Here is a 23,759-nt window from a genome sequence, read left to right on the forward strand (position 1 = left end):
CACAAAGCTGGTTATTCATGAGATTCAAACTGAAGACTAAGGCTGTATTTCTCTGCCTGGGAAAGCAGGAGCTTAAAGGTATTTGACTAAAAATACTAGCCAAAGGTGGTAGATAGGCACACTCCTTCCTGGGGCTGGTCATCCTTTTCTGAAGGCATGAGTGCTAACTTCAGCAAATAGATTCTCAGCCCTAGGTCACAGACCTAATTTCTGAGTCTCAAGGAATTCAGCCTCAGACCTGCTAGATCCCTGAGGAGTACCTCTAGAGTATACTCAGGAATGCAGAGCAAGGGCAGCATCCAGAGACTGACATGAAAGGAATAAGGAGTCAGGTGAGAAAGGATCGGGGTTGTCCTGCACAGTGAATGGCTGCAACTCCCTGGTGCTACATCCAGCCTGGGTCTCCTGCCACCCCATAATTTGATGCAGTTGCTTTCAGCTAGGGAAGGTCAGAAAGCCCTAAGTGTGTCTCCAAGGTTGACTAATGCCTGATACAAAGCAATGGCTGGTGCATTCTCACAGAGGTAAACTTTAGAGAATCACAAAATCAATTACGTTGGAAAAGACTTCTGAGATCATCAATTCCAGCCTGTAACCTAACACCACCATGTCAATTAGACCATGGCACTAAGTATCACATCCAGTCTTTCCTTAAAAACCTCCAGAGGCAGGGACTCCACCACTCCCCTGGGCAGTCCATTCCAATGTCTCATATATCTATCATGTATCTATTCACTCTAATCACCCAATGTAAAATCTTCCTAATGTCCAACCTAAAACTCCCCTGTCACAGCTTCAGGCCAGTTGCTACCTGGCTGGGAGAAGCCGTTCCTTCCAGATAGTGGTAGAGTGATAAGGTCATCACTGAGCCTCCTTTTCTCCAGGCTAAACTCCCCAAACTCCCTCATGGGATTTGTATTCCAGACCCTCCAACAGCTCCATTGCTTTTCTCTGGACTTGCTCCAGCCCCTCAATGTCCTTCCTGAACTGAGGGGCCCAGACCTGGACACAAGATTTGAGGTGCAGCCTCATCAGTGCAGAGTGACAATCCCTGCCCTGGTCCTGCTGCCCACACCATTGCTGACACAGGCCAGGATGCCACTGGCCTTCTTGGCCACCTGGGCCATACACTGGCTCATGTTCAGCTGCTGGAAACCAGCCCCCCGGTCCCTTTCTGCAGGGCAGTTTTCTGGCCACTCTGCCTCCAGCTTCTAATGATACAGAAGTTCCTATGACAAAAATGCAGTTCTTGTGACAAAAAGCCTTTAGCCAAATCAACTCCCTAAACCAGACTTCAACGATGCAATAAGATTTACAAAAGATGCCTCAAGTTTTTCATGTGGCTAGGGTTCTCTCTTAGGTAAACAAAAGGTTAGTAAAGTTAACATTTTCTAAGCAAACCTGACAGGTTTTTATACATTTCCAAAAGGAGGAATTTTAACATGTGTGTCTAAGCAGCTTCATCTTTGGTAACTCATGAAAAATGATAGGTAGATGGTTAGCAGCTGGTGCCAGAATAAACATTCTTTCTTTTCCTAGAAGCTGAAGATTTAAAGATTTTCCCATCAGAAGGATTTATGCAAGGATTTATGGATCCTGAAAAAGTTGGCTTAACCTGTATTATTCCTCTGTCTTTTGGACATTTCCTTTTCAACTAACTGTTTTTTGTATATACAAAAATAGTGACCACTTCTCCATGAAGTCCACAAGATCACAATGTAAGCCTGCTAGTTATCTTTTCCTTTATTTAAGACTTTTGCATTCTTGGTATAATACTTATCACTGGAAAAGTTGCTAAATGATACAAATTGCGTACAGTAGTAACAATATTTTGATCAGTAATGAAACCCAGTTGCACTAAATCCTACTTGTTAACTAGAAATATAAGTAACAATAAATTGTTATTCAAACTAGTTTCCTTTCTCTGGCAGCTGTTTATGCTTTCCCTCACCTAAACAACAGTGATCAGCCCTTGGTCCATTTTGGTATAAATGACACCTGAATTACATCTTGTTCTATTTATTTGTAAAAGTATTGCTTTTTTATCTTTTCTGAAACATTTCAAAAAGAGATAAAACTTCTAAAAATCTTACAAATGATGGCAACAAGAAAGTGAGTCCATGAGGGGAGTGGTTTCTATGCAAAGATTAACTGTTAGAAGTTTATCACAATTAATATCAGTAACAGAAAGAGAGGAATTGCAGATAGACTAGGAAAACCCACTAATTTTGATGGATAACCATCCAGCTGGGACATTGTCAAATCAGCTGATCCTGTTGTAACTCAGGTGATTTAAAAAACTGACTGAAATAATTTCCAAGCTACTAACAACTGTTTTTGAGCATACACTAGAGAATAGTGAAATTCAAGAGGCTGAATTTTAGCAATTATAGAGCCTATGTTCAGGAAAAAGAAAGTGTCAGGGATTTGAAGAGGAATAATCTTAACTTCAGTTCCTGGAAAAGTACTGGAACAATAATCAGCTAAACTATTTGTAAGCACTTGGAAGATAACAGGGAGGTAAGTAACAGCCAACATGGATTTGTTGAGAATAAACCTCTCTCAGCTTTGCTTCTTCTTATGATGGAGTAGTAGGGTTTGTGGTCAAAAGAGAGTCAATAGATGCCAGATACCTCCTGACTTTAGTCACAGTTTTGACAGTTTCTCACGTAACATTCTCATAAGCAATTTTAAGAAATTTGGTTTTCACAAACTATAGTAGCATTAGTGCAAGACCAAAGAATAATGTGTGATAGAGAGTAAGATGATTATTTTTATGGATAGTACCAAGTTTGGATGACCCTCAATTACACTAAAAGGAGTAGCACACAATCCTTACAAAATGGAAACATAGTCAAAAAGCTAGGAGGTAAGTGAATAAACATACTCAGGCATACAGAATAGTCTGTGCAAATAATCTGACCAACAGATTTGGTGACAATTCTTCATGAAAGGTTCAGAAGGTTTTAATACATCACAAACTCTGCATGAAACAACAATTTCACATAGCTGGGGAAAGAGGAAAATGTCAATCTGAGATGTATAAACACAGGTTTCATCTAGAAGGTATGTCTGCTCCATGTGATAAGACCACAGCAGGAGCCAATGCTGTGTTTTCAAGGTCTTTATTAAAGGGATGTATAGAGTATTTGGAAAAAGTACAAAACGTAAGAATGATCAGAGGTCTAGAAAGTATGATCTATGGAAAAAATATGTCAAAAGAATTTGGAATGTTTAGACTGGAGAAGGAGTGGCTGGAGGGGGTGATAACACTCTTTAAAAATGTAAAAAGTAATAAATAGAACAAACTGTTCTGTCTCTAGCAGGCTGAGATTGTAGGCACTGCAGCTCAGTCCCGAGTGGCACAACACTATCCATGAGCAGAGCAAGGACTGGAACAGGCTGTCTGAGGACATTGTGGACTCTCTGACACTGGAAACTGAGGAGACCAGCATTAGACAATCACCTGCCAAGAAGACTTTGGATATAGTCAGTCTTCTTGCGGAGAAAGATGTGGTGACTGTGAGGTTTCTTTCACTCTGTTTTCCATGGGCTATGATAAATATAAGCTAACAGTAAAACACTGTATTTTTGCCCTTTAAATTCAGTATGTGGAAAATTTTTCTGAAACAAGATTTTCATAGTATCTTGTTGCTAAAGAGACCACATTTTAGGCAAGGAAAATGGAGCAGTTGAAAACATCCATAATGTCTTCAGTGCCTGCTGTGTTACACTGAGAAATAAAACAAAATGTTCCGAAACTATAGAGTATAGCACATAGTTTGGTTAGTTCATTTGGATGTGGCTTTCAACAACCATATACTTAGTGGAAGTATCTTATAAGCTTCAGGGGATTTACTAGCCACCAGGGATAACTGGACTTTCTTATTGAAAGAGATAGGATCTAACTGCCTAAGCAATGCCACGGGCTGTCACTTTGGTGAGGAGACCTCTAAATTAAGAGTGACAGGGAAGGGAAAGGATGATCAGCAATAAAGTGAGGAAGTGATGGAGTGTTAGAGCAAAGGTTATGGTGTGATACAAAGCAATCCAGGAGGTTTCTGAAGTGCATTGATTACATGGGTAATCCCTACGGGTGCATGGTCTACTGTACTTGCAAACAAAGATCTTCTAGAGAATGTGGGGAATGGGGACAACTTCTGCTGCAGCAAGCATGAAACATCAGAGTTCAGGATACTAAGACAAGGGAATAAGACAAAAAGCAGTGTCATGGTCCTGAATTTCAGGAGAAAAACTTTGACCTGTTCAGATACCCACTTCTGAAGATAAAAGGAGACCACGTGAGCTGGTAGATATTCAAGAATTACCTTCTTCCAGCTCAAGAAACTTCCATATCCATGTACTTGAATTTAGGCAAAGACATAAGCTGGCCTGCATGACTGAGCAAATGATCTTCATAAAACTCAGAAACAAAGGAAGGATGGAAGCAAGGGCAGGAAGGAATATGCAGACATCTTAAGTGTTCAAGGAAAGAGCTAGACAAACCAAAATCCACCTGAAGTTTTAAATTCAGAGCTTTTTTAAGAGTACATTGTCCATTAGACACAATCATTCAGCTCTGAAGAGACATATCTAATCTCAAGGATTATCTCAACTAATTTGTGAGAAATGCAAAAAAATCTCAAAATCTATGAAGTATCACTTCAGAACAGAATTGGGTTTTAACTTCACGTGTATGAGTATATTCCCTTTGGACGTCTCCACAGAAATTAGTTATTCTGAAAGCATCTTTCCATTAATATACGGGTACAATTCTTGCTCCACAACTCAGCTAGTTCATGGTACTCATATTAAGTAGGAAACATAGTTTATTTTCTTATGATCCATGAAATTTTTCGTTTTTCTTTGTATCCCACTTGAGAACACACTAACCATTTTAGAGAATTCCTGGTATTAAATCAACTTTCAGCAATAAGTAGTAAGTTGACTTTTTAAAAAAGAATATTCTTTTAAAAGGTTCATGAAGACAAGAACCTATATTCTGTTTAGAAAAAGTAGGGCAGAAGCCTTGCTTACAAGTATAACAGAGAAGTACAACGAAAGATGACATTTAGAACCTAAAAGCAGAATAACAGAGGCAGGAGTATTATACTATTTTACCAGGGGAGTGTTACTGACTACTGAAACAGGTTTTAGTGGTGGGAAGAACTTGTTACCATAAACACCTCTAAATTAAGACTGAGTGACTTTCTATGGCAGGTTGCAGACATGACAAAGCAATCTTTAGGTGCATAAATTAGGAAATTATTATGCTGAAGTGTTTGTATTTTATGCACACTTTCTTTTGGGTCCAATCTCAAAAGTTAAACAGTTTTTCTCCTGGTGAAAGGCCTGCAGTAGTGTTCCAACAAGACCACCCCAAATGCAGTGTGAATACAAGGTCCTCCAGCACATGTATGGTACAGGCCCAAGACCATTATCTTTTCACTACCAGAAAAATTGTTGGCATAAGGTCCAGGAACCATAATAAAGCACAGTAAATCAAACACTTTTCATTTTCTCTTTGTGAATTAGAAGCAGAAACTAAAATCTTATAATGTAGTTGGTCCTGGAGCAAAGACCAGCTGGATTCACTATGCGCTGAGCTGTCTGATAACCTTCAGGAACAGATTTCCTAAAGAAGGAGTGTAACATTTTTTTGTCTTCCTTTGACAATTAATAAGTTTGTGAACTAGAATGTCATGTGAGAGCTGTAATTTATTTCTCATGGTCACATTTAGTGGTTTCTGTACATCAGCATTATGAGAATATTATTATGTTCTACTATATTGTTCTACTACTTATTGTGTTCAGTTTGCTAAATATGATTCACTGAATCACCAGTGACAACTTAGGATTTGCAAATAGTGTTTCTTAGGAGATCAGAAAGCATTTTCTGTGCCATGAGAGGAACATTATTTTAAACTCATGGGTGATTGTAAAAAGTTTTGTTTAAGTCTTCCCAGTCATTAGCAAAGCAGATTTTCTGAAGATTTTAAAGTGTGAAATCTCATGAGAATATATGAATATTAGTTTAAAAGTTTTTGTTTCTTTTCTTGATTTTGAAGTCATTCTTACACAAGCAAAGTCAACAGAGCACTTTTCACTGATCTTTCTTATGTGACATCAACAAATGATTTTAAAAGCCTGTTTAGAGCTGAATTATGCAGAATAGATATTTTGGGCACACTTCTCCATAGTATTACAACATGTCACTTGTCTTAGTCACCTTCAGTATTCTGAAGTGACTCTTTAGATGACAGTTACTGAGGACATGTGTGAGTGGAATATGGAAAAGCATATTCCAGAAATTTTCCAGGAATCTCTCTAGTTTTGGTAGTATTGTTTTTGCAATACTGTTATTTGTTTCAATACCTACATTATCATTTACTCAGATGAAGACATTCTTCAGTTAATTTGTACTATGTTAGTCACAGAGTATGTGACTTGCATCTTACCAGAATAATATCTTCCTTTTTTTATTTTCTTGCCAGAGTTTGAGAACTGTTCAATATGCTACTCCTGTTATTCAGAGCCATAAACCAATTCTGTCATTTCTCTGTGGAACACTTCTGGTGCAGCTGAGATACCACCAGAAATGAAGGTTTTATTCAATATTATCCAACCTTCCTTAGCTCAACTGGTTAAAACATGGTGCTAATAACACCAAGGTCCTGGGTTAGATCCCCTTACAGGTCATTCAATAAAGAGTTGGACTTAGTGATACCTGTGGGTCCCTTCCAACTGAGAACATTCTGTAATTCTATGAACATATCACATTTACTCCTTAGTGATGTGTAAATATCTAAATGTAAAAAATTTGAAATGCATCGTTTCAAAAAGAGTAAGGGTCACATTCTGACACCAGGTGAAAAGATAACAAACTGAGGCACATGAGCAGAGCATTCTCCCTGGTGGGTGGAAAATATTTATTTGCTGTATGAGTCCCCCCTTGATAAACACAAGGATTAGCTTCCTCTGTTCCTTAGAAGGGTTATGAAGGGATATGTGGCAAAGATAGACCACAAATTCTATACAAACACTGATATCTTTTGGCAAGGGCTGAAAAAGACTCCCAAGAATGTGTTTGATGCACATTTAAATAGTAGAGCAGTCAGCAAATGCAGAGGACTCAGCAGATATGATCCCTGAAGGAAATATGAAAGCACTATTTAAGGAAACTGCCTGAGATACAATGTACTAGCACCATATGTGGCAGGCACCAGGAAGACTTGCTGTGTAGTCAGGATAGTTAAGAATTAAGACACTTAACCTTGATATCAAAACCAGAACTTAAATCTTGACCTGTATTATTCAAAATCTTGTCTTTATGCAGCAAGATCTACATCAATATTGTTTTCTTGCAGTTTCTACTGTGTTCAGTATTAAAATCAGATCCTCGTCTGCTGAAACTGCTCTAAAAGGAATCACTACACCTCATTAAATTACAAATGAGAACCTAGGCAATTACATTAAAGAAAATAAAACAGTTATCACATTTTTCACATATACATGCCTGAGAGTACATCATGTCCCTTTCCTTCTCTTTTAATTAAGACATAAATACTAATAAAACATCTGTTACAGTTTTTCCTCATAATTAATTAAGTAGCATTATTTGTCCTTATGTGCCATTGAAATTATGGTTTGACTGTTGCACTGGGGAACTTGCCCTCACCAGTACTATTACCATGCAGATGCACTGGTAGGATTTTTGGACATTTGCTGTATTGATATGCTGAACCACTCTGCTGCTTTCCCAGGGAAGGGTAGGGAGTTGCTGTGTTCTGGGAAAATGCTGGAGATGTAGATTTTTGTTTTGATGCATTCATGTTAAAATGGGGAAGTATTATCAGTCTGACCAGAACAATAGCGCTTGCCTTGGACACTTAGCCTGATCTGAAGGATCATTTGATTGAGAGATTTGTTTGTACAGCAAAACTAAATCTGAGGAGTAGCACTAGAGAAAGAATACAGACTACTTCTGCCACAAAGGCAGAAGGGAATATCCAAGGAAATAGAAGCCTGTAAAATGATTGCAGACCATTTTATTTTTACATCCAAACTCTAGAAAAACTTCATTTCAGCCTAGAAAACACAACATGCCATTGTTTAAGCTGTGTTGGATTCCTTTGGGCTACCATAGCCACATATATTTACAAGTAGTACAGCCAGGAGGTTTCTTTCTATCTTTACCTACCACTGGGACATCATATTGAAAGCAAGCTGTAAGTGAGGCTGAGACAAAGTCTGTGATGATGCTTTTCTTTCTCCTGTCTTTGAACATAAAGTACTGATATACAGCTGGCTAGATGCACACACATGGTACAAGTGAAAAAAAAGCAGTTTCACTAGTCTGAAGTAACTATAGAGTTATCTAGGAATGAGTAGGTAAACTCCAGCCAGTAATAACTAATTGACCGTAATTCATTAACCACTGCATAGACTAATGCATGCACAATCACTGTGGTTGCTTTTCTTTGTCTCCTGGGTACAGAAATGTGGGATTGCATTTTATGGAAATGGTTTGCTCTGGCTCACCCTTGGAAAATGTATGGTTTATCCCAAGTCTGTACCCTCCCTACAGTATCCTGTATCTGTAACCTCATTGGCTGGAGAATGTTACCGCGCCCCTTTGAACCTCTGTGATAAGAATTCCAAGGCAGAAAGCTCTGCCCCTCTTGCCCCTCTACCCCTGGAGGCGTCCGGACGCTCCTCTCTCCTCTCCCCCCCTTCCCCCTCCCCCCTTTCCCTTCCCCCTCTCCCTCAGTGAATAAACCCTCACCTCATCAGCATCCCACCGGCATCTGAGTCTCCTTGCCTGCCAGCGCGGGAACACCACGACCCCAAAAGACCCCGGGGGTCTCCGGGGGGCACTCCCCGGGGACCCCCCATAAATTTAAACAACAACACAGAAACCCAGACAGCCACAGAATCAGTGAAATGCTTAGGAATGTGTCCATTTGCATCACTCCTGACTGCCTAAGACTAGAAGGGTAACCTTGTAGCCTATGAGGATCAGAGCAAGAAGGTAAGCAAAAGAAATGCTTGGCAGTTATTTCCAACTAACAATATTTTGGGAAATAAAATGTCTAGATATGTACATTATTTTCATGGAAGAATCCACATATAAACAGATTTGCTGCTGACCTGCTGGTTAGTTTTCAGGAGGTCCTTTTAGTTCACTGTGATATATTTGCACCATCTGTACATGCGGATTAAAATGTCTCTCCAGAGTGTTTTAAGATTGATGAGAGCTGTAAAGATGACTTTCACAGTGCTAACCCACAAAAGATACACTTCAGGCAAAGAAAGATGCCTCAAGCCTCCAGTGATTCCATGATAATGAAGGGTTTATTCCAGGCACAACTTGTTCCATGGGTTCATAAAAATATTCAGTCTACCAGACAGCTGAATGTATCAACCATGTGCAAATAAGGCGCTCTTTTTTTTCCCCTTATGGTGTCATTGCTTGAGATTCCTTTACTAACAAAGTTATACTATTATAAAATCATAACCTAGCAATTTTTCTCAACACGACCACCAGCTAGGGCTAAGATGACTGTTTATAGTACCATCTTAATTTCAAATTATGACTTGAACATCATCAGCAAAAGACAGAGGCACATAAATTAGGTGAATAGGTTTTAATAAATGGTACATAACATGAGTTTTCAAAAATTAAGAGGCAGAAACTTGGTGGGTATCAACTTGAAAACATAATATTTCAAACCAAGAAATACTTTGATGTTGTTTGAAAGTGTTCCTTGAGCAGAAAGAAATAAGAGTCACAGAAAAACTATTTGTTAATACCACAAAGATGGCCCCAAAACAATAAGGTACTTAAATGTGGTACTGAGGGCCAGGCACAGATTTATTCTAAGCACTTAGAGAAATTCTCATCCATTAATGTCAGCCAGTGCACTCAAAGACTGGATGACTGGACAGGAGAGCAGCTGCAGAGTTTTCCTGTTTATGCACAGCTGCATCCAACCTTTCTGGATAACTGCTTTGATTTATAAAGGGTAGATATTTCCTATTAATTTAATGGTAGGTTATGTCATTTCAGTCATTCTGGTTTTTCAGTTCTACCAATGTACTGATGCAGAAGTGACACAATGCACTTAAAATACCAGTGGTAACTAGGTAACTGAACAGATTTTGCTTTAGACTAATAAAATCATGAAGAATTTAGGATGTTCCCAGTTAAGCAAATACAGGATATTATTCTAAAGCAGCCATTCATCATAATAGAAGACTAAACCAAATGCCCTAGCAAGCCCCACCCTGTTCAAGGTTATTATGAGACAAAAATCTAGACCAAAAATTTTAACAAATAGGTAAAATTAATATTCGTGACATTCTCAAAATGTTTCTCAAACCAAGCATTTCACATACCCTTGTTTCATCATTAATTCCAAACAAAATTAATATTTATTACTTTTAAGTCTTGCCAATTACTGTTCATGCATGAAAACCTGGCCTATTTCTCTGTAATTTCAATATTCTTCATATGTTGTAATTAAATCCAAGGTATATCACAGAGCTGTCACTTAAAAAAAGACAAAACAAGACTTGTCTACTTTTCTGCACTAAAGTGTAATTATTTTTTAAATTTTCCCATGATAAGTAGAATATTTCTGCCCATATTTGCTGAAGAACACATAAAACTGATGAATAGCAAGAACCGTTATTTTTAAAAATCTAGCTCCAATTGGAAGATACCATTTCATATTATTTGGCTGACATTTTTTGTAGCAAATAGTGAAGTTTCTGTAATGGAGAAAGATTGTAAAATGTGTGCTTTGTAGACCTGTCACCAAAATTTACTTTACTAATCATTATATAATGATCAGACAATAATACTACATTTGGGCATAATGTTCACAAGTGTCCAGTTTCTTGGTCTCTTACACAGGACTTCCAGGCCTTTAGAAAGCCATGCAAAACTTGGGAGAATCTAGAACTGTATTTTGGGAAAACTCAAACTGAAGGCATTTTCCAGGTATCCAAGGCCATCTGTAGCAATAAAGAGCAATAAAGATCCTAACAGAAAGAGGTGATAGATCTAAATGCTCTAATGCATGTAACATACAGAGGCACCAGCTTGACTGTCAGAAGTTTTAAACTTGTAAAAACAACCTGAGCACAGCACACTATCGACTCTGCCTGGCTGATTTGTCCTAGAGCTGATGCATCACTGCTTGTTTACAGACAGCAGAACCACAGTTTTAAACTGGATGACACCTTTGGAGACATCTAGTTCAATCTGGGGTCAGCTACAACATCTTGCAGAGGGTTATATCCAAGTGGATTTTAAATATCTCCAATGATGGAGACTTCACAACTTCTCTGGGAAGCCTCTTCCTATGCACAGTCACAGTTTCAGCTTCCCATTTAAATGAAAAAGCATTTTTTACACTTCAACGGAATTTCCTCTATTTCAATTAGCTCCCAGTGCCTCTTGTCCTGTCATTGGAAATCCCTGAGAAGATCCTGACTCCATCTTCTTTACTACTCTTCAGCATCATATTCATATGACCCACCTGAGCTTTCTGCTCTAGGCAGAACAGCCACAGCTCTTCCCTCCTCTCCTTGTACAACACGTTACTGTACAGCACTGCCCTCTACTCCATAGCATAGCTGTGCCCTGAAGGATATGTTTTTAAAGTGCATCTTACAAGATTCTTAATTTTGCAGTCATATATGCCCTGATTGCTAGGATCCATGTACAAAAGTATTATAAATCCATTTTTTTAAAATATCAGGAGAATATTACGTGAAGAGGAAATGCAAGTTCAGGGCTCTTCTGTCTAACAGAGCAATATCAGGGGCCACACTGGAAGTTAGTGATTTCCTGAGAAATGCATGCCTGAAGCTGAGGATGTTTCATCCTGTGCACATCTGTAGACTCCTTAGTCCCATATGTAAGCAAGGCTATTTTTTGTCTTAACTGATGCCCTGAAAACTCCTTTTCTCTCCATCTTCTTCTTTCATTTTCTGTATTATGGGCTCTTTCTGCAAGCCATGTCTGGCTGTGTCTTCTGGACAGAGTTCAGAGTCTGGGAAATGAACCAGCTATTCTGGTTGGTTAAATCTTTATTGTTCTCTTTTTTGGTTTCAAATCCATGTTACAGAGGCCTCAAAATGCATTATAAACATATGTACTGTGTGTGAATGAATGAGGCTGGGCAGGCAGTTATCCAACAATGACTGTGCCTAAATGCAATTCTGACCCTAACCACTTCACTGCAATGCTGTAACAGAGCCGTATCCTGTTGGCAAAGAGCCACAACTTAAAAAAATAAATGAGTGTGGTTTCAACTCTTTGGGGATTTACAGTTCCTACCAGCTTTTAGTCACTAGATGTCAGGGCTTTCTCTGCCAGTACCCATCTTAACTAAAATATTGTTCTTCTGTAGTTCAGTATTCTGCAGGCATTTCTTAGCAGCTCTGGGCACCAAATGAATGCATGAGGTATGTTGATAAACATTACCAGCATAAAGCTAGAGATATTTGACTATGTGAAAAAAGTGAGAGTTGTCACACAAAAAAATACATCACTTTCAAGCACAGTGCTTAATGAACTGACTAAAGAAAAAATAGAAAATATTGATCTCTTTGCAGCAGTGTGCCTCAGTAATTGTACTGGGTCCAGTACTTATCTGAAGAGCACAGTGTGTGCTCTGAGCCAAACATCCAGAATCTGACATGTTATGAGACCTGCATTCTGTAGCACTGAATTCCCTCAAAATTTAGAAAGACAGCAGGTGCCTTTGTGGGGAGTATATGCTGATCAGATAAGCAAAGCTAGAAAGAGAGCAAGAACCATTCTCCAGCCACAAGAGCAATAGCCCAGCCTATCACCTGTGCTCAAATCATAGCCTTTTCCCTCTCCTGAACCAGGGAGACTGCAGTCAAACTTCCCTGGAAATAGAGCCTGACAAGGGAGATACCCCTGGCACAGGTCTCAGAGAGGGAGGTGACAATGACCAGGCATCATGCAGGGTGTTATGTTGTAGAGCCAACCATGGGATGTGAGCCTGTGCCTTTAGTTTTCCCAATTAGCTACGTAGAGGAGTTATGCCCGGCGTAACAGCCTGACCAGGACAGCCTGGTGGCTGATGTGAGGGATGTGTCATGGTGGCCTTGCCAATTCAGACTGCCCTTCAGAGACAGACATATCCACTGGGTGTTAACTCACCTGGTAAATGCAGGAGGCACTGGACATGCCCCTTAAGTTGTGAATCATGGAACTGGGTGTCCTCCTGGTCTCTGCACTGACAGCCTGTGTTTATGCCTCCATCCTGGCTCAAGTGTGCACAGTCTGTTCCATGGTACCTCAGGCACTGTGCCATCCCTCAGTAATCCCATTTTCTGCTGTGTCTGCTGTCACTGAGCAAGGTTGAGTTGTTCTTTGAAAAATACGTATTTCATCTGTTAAGGCCAGTGAGCTCTCTGTCTGTATGTCAGCAACCTTTAATCCTATTTTGGAATGATGATCCTTCCGTCCCTTGATTGGTGCTATCACTTTATTACAGTTTGCTGTTGGATTCATGTTTTAATCAGAGTCACAACCTATATATATATGTACTTACCATTATGGATTTAATTTCTCAAATTACTAATAAACTTTAAAGCAGTAGTATAGTTTGAATGCTATGTCTATCCAGGCTTACAATCCCTTTTGCAAAACGCATTAATAAGATCCAATTACTCAAGCATGATTTGTACATTTGTTGAGAAGAGAACATAACCCTAAATTAATTTTACACTGGCTGCTAAACAAGTGACAAAATCCTGCATGAAGCAAATTCCTTGACTGAGGTGTAGAAGATTCCAAAGGCTGGTGCCAGTCCCAGAAGTCATTCACAGTCTAAATATTTGTAGTTTAATATTCTTGTATATTTTTTCATATACACCCACACATACACATATTCCTATCTATATGGATACAAGCTAAATACATGCTCAACATTATCTACGTTCTTCTTCTGTTATTAGTTCTTGCATTAAATAATTTTAAAACTGACTCTTTTCCTGACATAATAAGATAGAAATTCAATAGTTAAAGAAAAGATGAATAGTAATAAAGAAAGGAGTATTGTGGGTTTAAAAAACACAATCCAAAAACTTTCTAATAGGCAGATATGTTTGTAAAAGCCTCTGAAATTTGGGAATGGAAAGACAGCCATCAGGCCTTATGGGACTGTCATCACTATGCATGGGTTTCCCTTCCCTCTCTAGCACATGTGGTCTTAATTGCTGTGCTGGCAAGACCGTGGAGCTGGATCCTTCATGAACTGGCTGTAACATTGGCAGACATTTACTCATCCACTGCTAGCAGTTTTTAATGGAAAATCTGTATCCATTCATGCTAGAAAAATGCTTATGTTAAAACAGAGGAAAACTAAACAGAGAAAACCAGATATCAGTAGCTTTTCTTGCTGCCAATAGTGGATATTCTACTACTTCATTAGCATTTACTGTATTAAATTTGAGGACAAACCAGTGAATGCAATCAAATATTACAAAATATTTTTCAGAACTGCACATTTTTTACCATATTTGTGAACCTGCTTATGCCACAAATGCTAAAAATTTTACAGCATGTGGTAATAAATTGACAACTTGTACCCGAGTCAAACTTATGAGCAAGACTCATTGGAAGTTGCAAAATTGCAGCTGCCATATAGGCTGATTAAGGCACATGTCCTAAGAGAGAAATAAGCACTTCACTAGTGGTTGTACATAACATACAGCTGTTTGACCAGGGGAATAAGAATTCTCAGTTAGAGGCCACACTTTCCTTCAACTTTTCAGGAGTTTCTCTCCCCTTACTGGGAGTTTTCCTGTACTTCACAGGTCCAAACACTCCCTCAGAATTTACACAATTCTTACACTGACTCGGCTGAGAAGGATATTTATTCAGCCATAAGAAAGTCAGGAAGATATAAAAGATATATATTGAGTCCTAAGAAAGCCATCCTGAAGTCAGTAATCTGCCAGGTCTGTCACTATCTGTAGTGTGAGACATCACATTCAAATCTCTGATACATTAAGTTGGAGCAGGAGCTCACTTCTTGTAACAGGAGCAGAGGTTGAGTATGGAGCCGAAAATAACAGAATAAGAAAGAATAATTGCACTGGTGCAGAAAACTTTGTGTGGGTGACAGGAAACATGAGCAGCATGTGTTAAAAAGGGCAGATTGGGCTGAAAAGGATTTACAGCTGGAACCCCTCAAGAGTCAGTCTCCAGGACAATTCATTATTTCAATAATTTTTCACATTTTCAATACACTTGGCCCAACGAGTGAAAATCATCTACAGAATTTGTTGATGAAACAAGCATCATCAAAATAAATAGATAGATAGATAGATAGATAGATAGATAGATAGATAGATAGATAGATAGATAGATAGATGGATGATTTTCCATACTGGGAAAAGCTGAGGGATTCATACAGTAAAGTATTTCCAGAAAAAGATGGGGAAATATGTTATGTGATGAAGAAAACTGACATGGGAAGGTGTCTAAAGAAGGGCAATGAATCTGGTAAAGGGTCTGGAGCACAAGTTTTATAAGAAGCAGCTGAGAGAGCTGGGGTTGTTTAGCCTTGAAAAATGGAGTCTCAGGTGAGACCTTATTACTCTTTGACAAATACCTGAAATGAGGATGTAGCCAGGTGATAGTTGGTCTCCTCCTGGGTAAAAAGCCACAGGGCAAGAGGAAATGGCCTCAAGTTGCACCAGGCGAGGTTTAGATTAGATATTAAGAAAATGTCTTCATTGAAAGGGTGGTCAGACTTTGGAACAGGCTGCCCAGGGAAGTGGTAGAATCCTCATCCCTGGAAGGCTTCAAAAGGTGTGTGGATGTGGCCCTTGGGGATATTGGTCTAATGGTGAACATGGTGGTGCTAGGTTAATAGTTGGACTTGCTGATCCTGGAGGTCTTTCCTAAATGATTCTGAGATTCTTTGTGTGGAGGAGGGCTACCAGATTCTTCAACTGAGATAAACTTTATTTACTAAGGGATAGTAAAAGAGATTTGTTGTCTAACCTAGAAAAACAGAATTTAGATTAGCTGTAGGTACACCAGGTACACAAATTCCAGTGAAGAAAGAAACCATATAAGCCAAAGGGCATCATTGCCAATGAGTATAAAATTATTATTTTTCAATTAGTGGATAAAAAATTATGTTTGGCAGTCAAAACAGTCAAAACAGTGAGGTTCTGAAACAGTTTTTTCTGAAACTAACCCTACATTCTCAGTCATGTAGTCTTTTGGATAAAATAGCTTTAAAATGCAGTTTGATTGATCTGTAAAACAGATCAGAAAACAGAGCTTCCAGCCATATCGATGTTCAATTCAATGTTCTAAATCCTGCAGTTTTGGGAGTAGAGTGTGAACTTGAAACTTGACTGCCCACTTCCTTTCAACATCCTTTGCCACCAGCACTCAATCTCAAAGTATTTGTTCCCACCACTTCTAAACATCAAGCTGTTATCTTATCCAGTGATGGTCTGTAGTTGGTGTTGCCGTATCTTGTTCTGACATATACGCTGGCCTCTTTGTAAGATTAGACCATGCAGTTAAACTGGAAAAAATGTGCATACATAGTGGGGTTAGACATTCAAGTCCTTTAAACAATCTGAACCAAAGCAACTTGTCCAAGATAACACGGGAAGCATGTCTAAGAGTAGGAAGTCAAGTCTAATCCTAATGGCCATTTTTCTGTGAGAAATCACTGGGGACTTGGAAGAATTAAGTTCAAACCCCTTTGCAAGGCCAGTCTCTACCACTCGAATGAGAAATGTTGCTTTAGGTCTAAAAATTCTTTTAACAACATGGTGATAAACAGATTTGTTCCCATTTTAACAAACTGCTGTTTCCCAACAAAATACAATTTATTGAAAATCTTCCAAACAGATATTATTCCAGATCCTAACCACAGGGATGAAGGCTGTTCTGTATTTTAAATTAAATATTTGAAAGGATGTCACTTTCATTCTACTTTAAAATGAAACCAAATGTTCAAACTCTAAAATTTTTCATAAAACAGTGTTCTAATTTTCCATCCAGGAACATTCCAGCTGCCATTTGATTAACTAGGCCATGCTTCTTAGGAGTAGATGAAATGAAGTAAATTACAATATTCTCGGCAAAGCTTGTATCAGTATTTCTACAGCATGTTTATGACCAAGGCTCAGCAGTAGCTTCTCAGTGAAAATTAATTGCTCATTTGAGGTAAATGGAAGGCAGCATTTGATACTGACATTTCTTTTTAAATTCTGTTACTCCTTTTAGTTACTTTTCCTTTTTTGTCACTTTCAAATGACAAAATATACATATGTAAAAGTGGAAGCATAATAGAAGTCTTCAGAACAAATAGAAATACTGACTTTCCCGTGTCCCTTCATTTTGTCTCCTTATAAATTTATTTCTAATCATCAGCTCTTCTTTTGCCAAAGATGAAATGAAACATATTTAGTAATGAAAGAAGTCCAACAATACTTCAGCAGAAAGTTGCAGCTTTCTTGTAGAAATTGAACATCAATGTCTGCTAAGTTGCCAGCAGGTAAAACACCACTTGGACAAAGGGAAACAAGAAAACTATATTTTAATTTTGCATTAACAGTTTTTGCATTGAATCCTACTGGATGTTCATCTTCAGGACTAATTTCTTGAATCGTGAGGATTTAATCCTTCATTTCTAATGCCAGATCTGGTCTTCATATGAAATCGGTAATTCTCGTTGTTCAATGCTTTCTTAGATATTAAACTTCATTAAAGATTGCAGCTTTTTCTTTTTAAAATAGTGTATCTATCTTTCAACTGATTCCTTGGAAATTACATGGTCATGATAATGTGTTCTTGCTGCCTATCAAATACCACCTTTTTTGCCTTAACCACGATCACATGATATCATGTGATATCTCTATATGGAAGCTGATAGGTAATCTGTCTATCCAATAATTAATTTCTGCCATCTTGAAATATTTAGCCTGGGTAAATTTCTTTTCATTTTGTTCTTTTCATTCTTTTCTTCATTAAGGCTCTGGCTTTGCATTTTTCCTTCTGAATCTTACACTTTAACATTTGTGGGCTGACTGTGGCCGGACACTGGCTTCCCAGCAGCACCACTCTCACTCCCCTCCTCAGCTGGACAGTGAAGAGAAGATGTAACAAAAGGCTCAAAGGTCAAGATCAGGGCAGGGAGAGATCACTGACCAGTTACAATCAATTTGAAAAAATTAGTTTGATTTGTTACCAGTCAAGCCAGAGCAGGGTAAAAAGAAATAAAACCACATCTTAAAACGCATTCCTCCACCCCTCCCTTCTTCTCTGGGCTCAACTTCCCATTTTTCTACCTCCTCCCAGCAAGCAGTGCAGGGGAACTGGGAATGGGAGTTTATCATACATTGTTTCTGTTGCTACCTCTTCCTCAGGGGAAGGACTCCTCATACTCCACCTCTGCTCCAGTGTGTGCTCCTCCAGGGGCTATAGGTGGATCCTTGTTCTCCCGTAGTCCTCCACTGCCTGCAGGGGCACAGTTGCCTCACCACGGTCTGCACTACAGGCTGCATGGGAATCTCTGCTCTGGCACCTGGAGCACCTCCTCCTCCTGCTTTTTCCCTGACCTTGATGTCTGCAGTATGGTTCCTCTTGTTTATTCTCACGCCCTCTGACTGTAATTCACTCCTGCACAGTAAATTTGAGGTGCAGCAACTGCCACTCAGCATTCATCAGTGACAGCTCCATCTTGGAGCTGGCTGACATTGGCTTTATGGACACAGAGGAAGCTTCTAGCATCATCTCACAGAAGCCAAACCTGTAGGCCTCTTGCTCCAAAAGCCTTTCCATGCAAACCTAATACAATTTGACATATGTTTTTACCTTCAGCTTTTCTTTTTGAGCAGCTGGCTGGGAAATAGAAGAGCAGTGCTAGATAAGAGGTGGTATCCCTTCTAGGACGGGATGTTGTACTAGTGAAATGATCTGTATGACCATTTTCAATTCAAGAGGTGTGTGCCACCTCCTGCCTCCTGCAAGCATTCCTTTCAGTGCGCCTGGTGACAGTGGTGTGTCATGTGTTCTCTCTCTTTTGGAAGCTTACTGCTTCAACAGAAGCAGCAAGAAAGCAGTTCTTGCACGTTAAGTTCAAGAATGATTTTGAAATTTAAAAAACTGTCATTCTTATATCTCATTACACTAAAATTATCAGCTCAGAGAAAGAAAAGGCTTCTCAGAAAAACACACTTCTCTTACACGTGTCTGAGTCAGAACCAGTAGAAAAATACAGAACCAGTAGAAAAATACAGCGGACAAGTAACATGGCTGAAAAATCCCAGAAGAGGGGCTTTTCTAGACCCATTATAGATGGTAGTTTTTTTGAACATACAGTGATATTGCAAAATTATTCTGGAGGCCTGTATACTAGTAACCCACATTTTGCAGTCTTGGCGTTGCTTTTATGGAGTATTCATTGGTATGCAGTGTTCATGTATCACATATTTGATGATGTGGATCCTATACCTGGTGATTTGGATAACCTCATGTTCCAACAGGACAAACACAGATGGGCAGAGGGTCTTCCTGGAAGAGTAGAAATGGTTTGAAAACTACCTTAGTCATAAAAGATTTGATGGAAACTATGCAAGCCATCTTTCTCTTCTTTTCATCTTTGTTGAAATCATCGTGAATGTCAGACTTAGTGAAGGACTTTCAAAAATACGATGTAGCTGTAGAATGTAAACAGTTATGCTGCAAAAAATAGGCAAAGATTGTGGTTAAAGGAGAATAGTCAACACTTGTCAGCATTAACTGGGAGCTATGGCTCACTCCTTCCAAGTTCACAGCTTGGCCTTGCAAGGTGCTGAATATCTTTGTTAGTGCATAAGGGTGGTGCAGAGTAAATTATATGCTGAATTGGTAGCACTACTTAGTATTAAGGCTGCAAACATTTCCTGTTATAAGACCTAGTTGCTTATACTTTTGCCAAACTAACTGTTTAGGTTGAAATTTTCCATGTGTGGCATTTGCCTTGTGAAGAAATCTTTTGGAAAATTTCAGCCAAAATGTTTCTGCTGTGAAGCAAGAGAAAAACATGCTATTTTTTGCAGTTAAGAAAACAGTCCAGTAACCTTTACTTTGGCGGCTCTTGTGCCCTCCTCAAACGTTGAGCAGGAAATTGACATCTGGCAGAAGGGTGGTCTGTGTGTCACTGATGCGCTCTTTGCTATCCATACCAGAAACCACTTATAATGTAAACCTTGGAAAAGTCCAATTTGTATGAACTCACTAGCAGTTTGCTAAAACTTGACCACAAAAATCCCAGAAACTTCTGTTTTAAGGAGCATGCTGACATTCCAGTCCTGTTTAATTTCTTTGTTGATGATCTGGATGAGGGGATCAAGTGCACCCTCAGTAAATTCACAGCTGACATCAATCTGGGTGGGCGTGTTGATCTGCTGGAGGCTGGGAAGGCCCTGCAGGAAGATCTGGACAGGCTGCATCGATGCGTGAAGGCCAGTGGTGAGAGGTTCAACAAGGCCAAGTGCTGGGTGCTGCCCTTGGGTCACAACAACTCCAGGCTGTGCTACAGGCTGTGGGAAGAGTGTTTGGAAAGCTGCCCAGTAGGAAAAGACCTGGGCGTGCTGGTGACCAGAGTGTGCCCAGATGGCCAAGAAGGTCAGTGGCATCCTGGCCTGTGTCAGCAACAGTGTGGCCAGCAGGAGCAGGGCAGTGATTGTCCCTCTGTACTTGGCACTGGTGAGGCCTTGTGTGCTGTGTCCGGTTCTGGGCCTTCAGTTCAGGAAGGACATTGAGGTGCTGGAGTTAATCCAGAGTAGGGTCATGGAGCTGCTGAAGGGTCTGGAGCACAAGTCCTGTGGGGAGCAGCTGAAGAATTTGAGGGTGTTTATTCTGGAGAAACAGAGTCTCAAGGGAGACCTTACAACGCTCTACAGCTGCCTGAAAGGAGATTGCAGCTGGGTGGAGTCAGCCTCTACACCCAGGTAACAAGGGACAGGATGAGAGAAAATGCTCTCATGTTGCACCAGGAGAGGTTTAGGTTGGACATCAGGATAAATTTGTTCACTGAAAAGGTGATTTACCACTGGAACTTGCTGCCCAGGGAAGTGGTGGAGTCATCATCCCTGTGAGTATTTAAGAAATGACTGGATATGGCACTTAGTGCTAAGATTTAGTTGACATGGCAGAGTCCAAGGCTGGACTCTGATCTTGAGGTCTTTTCAACCTTACTGTTTCTATGAGTCTATTCTTCACATTATTATTTCCAGGCTGGGCTGAGGCCAGACATCAAAAGGGAGAGAAAGAAGTTCTTCTCTTCTGCACTGTGAAGTCGTGTGTCAAAACAGCTTTATGCAAAGACACACAGGACAGGCAGCCAACACAGGGTGCCTCTGAAATGGAAGTGGAACAAGCAAGAGAGATGGATGCTATTGCTGGGCAGAGACTAGTAGAAGAAGGGAATTGAGACTGATCAAAAATCAGTGGCTTGAAAGGAAGGAAGAAAATACAGAGTCTAAACAAAATCCATATGAAATACAGATTAAAAGAGATTGGATGGCAGGGTTGCATTTCTTGTAACCAAAAATCAGCAAGAAAAATCCAAGGACGTTTGTGTTACAAACCAAAAGCCTAAGAATGTGAAGCCTAGATGAAAGTCTTATAAAAGATTCAAACATCTCAGGAAATTAATATTTCCTGAGATAAGATAACAACTCTGGTACCATGTCTCCTTTTCAGTGTGGAGTAAGAGGTTCTACAGTGATTTCTCAAGGCCACTGCTATTGCATGTCATGTCTCTATACTGTTGGTCTACATATCCATATACTTCTAACACTGGAATTCATTGTTTAGAGGTGTAACAAAACTTCTATCACAGATTTAGTTGTATGTACTTTTTCTTGTAGTGTAATTTTGAAGTTTTGTGTATTTGTAAACTGCATGTATTCTGCAGTCTTTGAAGATTAAAGGATTAAAGCCAGAACAGTGAGGGACAAAAAGAAACAGCACTCATGAGTATTATCTAAATTCTATTTGAAATTTATGCTAACAAGTATGCCATTAAATGTTGTAATAATAATGAACCCTTTTGGCAAGTATTATGAAAAATTTAGAGGAACTTATAGCAATGATAAGTATAGGGATTTCTGCAGTGCAGCGCAATAAGCAATGTCACTCTCTGTTGCCAATAAATGTTACATTTGACTCTTTTAAAACAGAAAAATCCTGGTGTCAGTGTGAGGTACGTGACAGATGACTGTAGTATATGAATCAGTAATATACCCTCTTAGACTGCTCATGACTGAATAGTTATCACAGAACCACACAATGGTTTTGAAGGGACCTCTGGAGGTCATGTGGTCCAAATACCCCGCTAAATCACAGCCACCTAAAACCAGTTGTTCAAGCTGGTATCCAGACAACTTTTGAATATCTCCATGACCTCTCTGGTCAGCCTGTACCAGTGCTCAGGCACAGACAAAAAGTGTTTCCAGTTGTTTAGAAGTAATCTCCTGTGTTTCAGTTTCTGCCCTTTGACTGCAGCCCTTTCACTGGACACCAGTGGAAAGAGGCTGGCTCCTTCTATCCCATAATATATTTATATACATTACTAAGGTCCGCTTCATACCTATGGAAGGAAGTGGTCTCATTGATTAAAGTATGAATTAAATAATAAAGGATATATAAATATATATATGTACACATTAGCACGCCTTATATGTTATCCCCTTTAAACACTTTGATCATTTAAGCCATATAAGTGAATAAATTTCAAATGCTAATAACAATATGATACTTCTGGTAACTTTTTTTAAAGCAAAAAATAACCAAGAAACCCAAACCTAGTTATACTTTTTCTTCTTAAAATTATTCAGTTTACTTCTGAATTTTTAACAAGTGTATGGCATACTAGCTTTCTGCCTACATTTTGTTTTTGAATAGCCAAGTGAGCAAAGTTATGAATAATAAGAAGCTGAAAGAAAATGTTTCTGCATCCAAAAAAAATGGTATTGTGCTGCATGTCTGCTTTCTAGAACATGAGTTGCCACACAGGAGCTTAAACTTGATTTTCCTAAATTTTATACTAAAGTGTTTTAAATTACACTTGCATATGACCACTACTATGTAGACCCAGAAAACCATTTCTGACTGAAATGAAAATACTTTAACACTTTTTTTTTCCCATGAAAGAAACTTTAAACAGGTGTGGTCACAAAGCATCCTAAACAAGAGACACTGCTCCAGCATCTGCTGCCATCCTCAGATTTGTTTTCTTTGATACCTTAAAATAACATGAGTAAATCATACCCGGCAGCCTAAATTTTCCTATGAACTTCTATTTTTCTCTTTCCTATTAACCTCTCTTTTCCCGAGAATGTTGTGTAATGCTCCTTAAACATGACCTCGTTTTCCATTTCTTCCAAGAGACAATAAATTCTTTTACTTTCCAGAACCAAACGTTGCATTATTTTTCTGGTCTGTATGACAGTGAGTCACACCACAAACTTAGCTCTTCTACAGCATTTCCTGGGCTGTGACTGGATCTGCCATTAAAGAAAACTCAAAGAAACTCAATCCTAGTACAAGTTCTGAGTTCTTCTCACATGAAGGCTAAGAACCTGCATCTGATACATACAATCACCACCAGGCTCTTAGAGAGTAGAGCTGACAGAGGACTGGAAACCATTCATACACAATAGCACAGGACTTGTGATCTCTTTGTTGA

At 39.2% G+C, this 23,759-nt stretch overlaps 1 long non-coding RNA gene across 1 annotated transcript; it reads left to right on the plus strand.

Annotated features, from left to right (window-relative positions):
* The first annotated feature begins 2,121 nt into the window (after positions 1-2,121).
* LOC134547703 (uncharacterized) lies at positions 2,122-5,507 on the plus strand. Its single transcript, XR_010079560.1, has 2 exons — positions 2,122-2,520; positions 3,324-5,507. It is a non-coding gene; the product is annotated as an uncharacterized LOC134547703 (long non-coding RNA).
* The last annotated feature ends 18,252 nt before the right edge of the window (positions 5,508-23,759 follow it).

The sequence above is a fragment of the Prinia subflava genome, chromosome 2 (genome assembly GCF_021018805.1).
Source record: "Prinia subflava isolate CZ2003 ecotype Zambia chromosome 2, Cam_Psub_1.2, whole genome shotgun sequence".
Taxonomy (NCBI): domain Eukaryota; kingdom Metazoa; phylum Chordata; class Aves; order Passeriformes; family Cisticolidae; genus Prinia; species Prinia subflava.